The sequence below is a fragment of the Ornithorhynchus anatinus genome, chromosome X1, assembly GCF_004115215.2.
Source record: "Ornithorhynchus anatinus isolate Pmale09 chromosome X1, mOrnAna1.pri.v4, whole genome shotgun sequence".
Taxonomy (NCBI): domain Eukaryota; kingdom Metazoa; phylum Chordata; class Mammalia; order Monotremata; family Ornithorhynchidae; genus Ornithorhynchus; species Ornithorhynchus anatinus.
Genome location: NC_041749.1, coordinates 18,522,320 through 18,525,558, shown reverse-complemented (window position 1 = coordinate 18,525,558; position 3,239 = coordinate 18,522,320).

Sequence of the window (3,239 nt, the reverse complement as noted above, 5' to 3'; positions counted from 1 at the left end):
CCAGCATTCGGACTTCTGTGTGACTGAGGGGACCTGAGCATCTGCCTCTAGACTGTAAGCTCGCTGGGGACGGGGAACACGTCTACCAACTCTTGATTCTATTTATTGCCATCGTTCTTGTCCGTCCGTCTCCCCCGATTAGACCGTAAGCCCGTCAAAGGGCAGGGACTGTCCGTATCTGTTACCGATTTGTACTTTCCAAGCGCTTAGGACAGTGCTCTGCACATAGTAAGCGCTCAATAAATACTATTGAATGAATGAATGTTTTGTTGTACTCTCCCAAGCGCTTAGTACAGTGCTCTGCACACAGTAAGTGCTCAATAAATACAATCGATTGATTGACCTCCCCACGGCCTGCCCTGTTCGGGAACTGTTCTCTGGCCAACGAGACAGTGGGGCAGTAACATAAGAACATAAACAGTAACAATAATAATAATGTTGGTATTTGGTAAGTGCTTACTATGTACAGAGCACTGTTCTAAACACTGGGATAGATAAAGGGTAATCAGATTGTCCCACGTGCGGCTCACAGTCTTAATCCCCATTTTACAGATGAGGTCACTGAGGCACAGAGAAGTTAAGTGACTTGCCCACAGTCACACAGCTGACAAGTGACAGAGCCGGGATTTGAACCCATGACCTCTGACTCCCAAGCCCGGGCTCTTTCCACTGAGCCACACTGCTTTCCATAATGTCACCTCTAGGTCAGAACAAGTTTCAAACAACCCTGTCTGCTGTCTCTGACTCTGGCGAAAGCGGCGTGGCCTAGTGAGTAGAGCACGGGCCTAGGAATCAGGAGGATCTGGGTTCTAGTCCCGACTCTGCCACTTCTCTGCTGTGGGACCCTAACCTCTCTGTCTTCCAGTTACCTCATCTGTGAAATGGGGCTTAAGACTGTGTCTAATCTGATTATCATGTATCTTTATCAGCACTTATCACAGTGACTGGCACGGAGTAAGCGCTTAATAAATCCCATTAAAAAAAGAGGCTCTCTGTTAATCAGAGGAGCAGCATGGCATAGAAGATAGAGCACGGGTCTGGGAGACAGAAGGTCATGGGTTCTAATCCCGGCTCTGCCACTTGTCTGCTGTGTGGTCTTGGTCAAGCCACTTCACTTCTTTGGGCCTCAGTTGCCTCATCTGTAAAATGGGGATGAAGACTGGAAGCCCCGTCCTGGACAGAGACTGTGTCCAACCCAGTTGCTTATATACACCCCGGCGCTTAGTACAGTACCTGGCACATAGTAAGTGCGTAACAAATACCATAATTATTATTATTATTAATCAGATTAACATGGTGATATCAGGAGTTCTGGGATGGGCTAGGAGACAGAACTAGTGTTATATATTGTCTCATAATCTGGTGAATCAGTAAAGTCCACCCTCTGGGAGTCTATCATACATTCAATCATATTTATTGAGCGCTTACTTTCAGTAGTATTTATTGAGCGCTTACTATGTGCAGAGCACTGTACTAAGCGCTTGGAATGTACAAATCGGCAACAGATACAGTCCCTGCCCATTGACGGGCTTACGGTCTAACGTGCACAGCACTGTACTAAGCGCTTAAGAGTAAAGAGTCAAGTCAGTGCCCTTTGTGCACTGAAATTAATGTGAATTTTCTCACAGATATTTCAACCAGCATAATCACTCCCCTGGTGTAGGCCGTACAGTGGAAACCTAATCCAAGTGATCCTAGGCAAGGGCTTTACCCTCTGCCTCTCCAGGAAAGGCGTTAATTACCCAAGGCTACTCTCCCCCGAGTCTGAATCAACCCAGGAAAGACGTAGCTGATAGCAACAAGGAGATGGGGAGCCACCCATGGAGTTGGCAGTCGGGTCATCCGGGGGATTCTTTCTGCAGTGAGTGCTGTTGGAAGATTGAGAAGCTGCATTTACTCCTAAGGCGGTAATATATTCGATGACCCAACTGTGGAATTTCAGGGGAAGGGATGAAATAATGTGGGGGCAAAAAATCTGCTCTTATTTAAAGAGCAACCAATTTGGATGAATCTGGACTCTCCTTAAGAGTTCAGATCTGGTGCCTTGAATTTCATCAATTGAAAGATTCACAGCTAACAATGCAGATGCGAAACAGATGCCAAGTCTCTCGGGGCTAAATAAATAATTCGAAGAGACATTTAGGAATTATTGTGTCCGTCACCCAAACCTCGTTTTTAGACCGTGAGACCCTAGCCCAAATCTAACTTTCAGTTGTGTATTTTTTACCGGAATTTAGTCCCACATCTAACTTTCAGTTGTGTATTTTTTACCTGAATTTAGTGCAATGGCTTGCACGCGGTGAGCGCTTAATTAATGCTATTACTACTATTACCTCATTTTACATATTAAAACTTCTTCATAAACCTCATAAAGGATGGAAAGCTTTTTTTGATAGTCCCACCTAAAATTTATATAATCCAGCACCATAAACAGGGCTTAAAATAAATGGAAACGCAATCTGGATTCCTTTTCAGGCCATCCTGGTATATAGCTTCTTTGGAAGATTTCAAAACGAAGAAACGTTGAGAAATCAATATATTCCTTTATGTATTTTGCCGGGTAAAAACGTTTTCCTAATGAGACACTAAATTGCTACCCTCTGTGGATCTTAAAATCCCTATACAGTCATTATCTAGTTCACCTAGATGTGATCACGTGACATGCGCCTGGGCAATATTATTAATCTCCCCACTCTTCATTCAAGACTCTCTCCAAGTCATTTACAGATGAAGTTAGTTCCCAGTTACGGTCTTCCAGCCAGTCAGTCGATCGTACTTACTGAGCGCTGTGTGCAGAGCACTGTACTAAGTGCTTGGGTGAGGATGACAGAACAATAGAACAGACACATTCCCCGCCCACAACGATACCAATAGAAAAAAAGGACACCCTCTCCCCCAGTTGATATTTGTTCGGGTTTACACAGGGAGAGTCTGAATTGTGGTTAGAGTATGGATTTAGGGGGCTAAAATTATTATTTGGAGGATCATTTGGGGAATTTTCCCTTTTTTAGAGTAAAAATTGGGTATGAATTTCAAATCTAACAAACATTTCAAAAACTTTGGGCTTCACTTTAGTTTTTATTTTTGTTATTCACATACCACACCATACCCGTAGGGCAAGTATTTATTCCAATATGACGTTTCTCTCTGGTGTTTGCCAAATAAACAACAAATATAATGCTCTTTTCTGGTGTTTGCCAAATAAAACATGCCCTAGCGTTGGCTATATGGCGAACTGC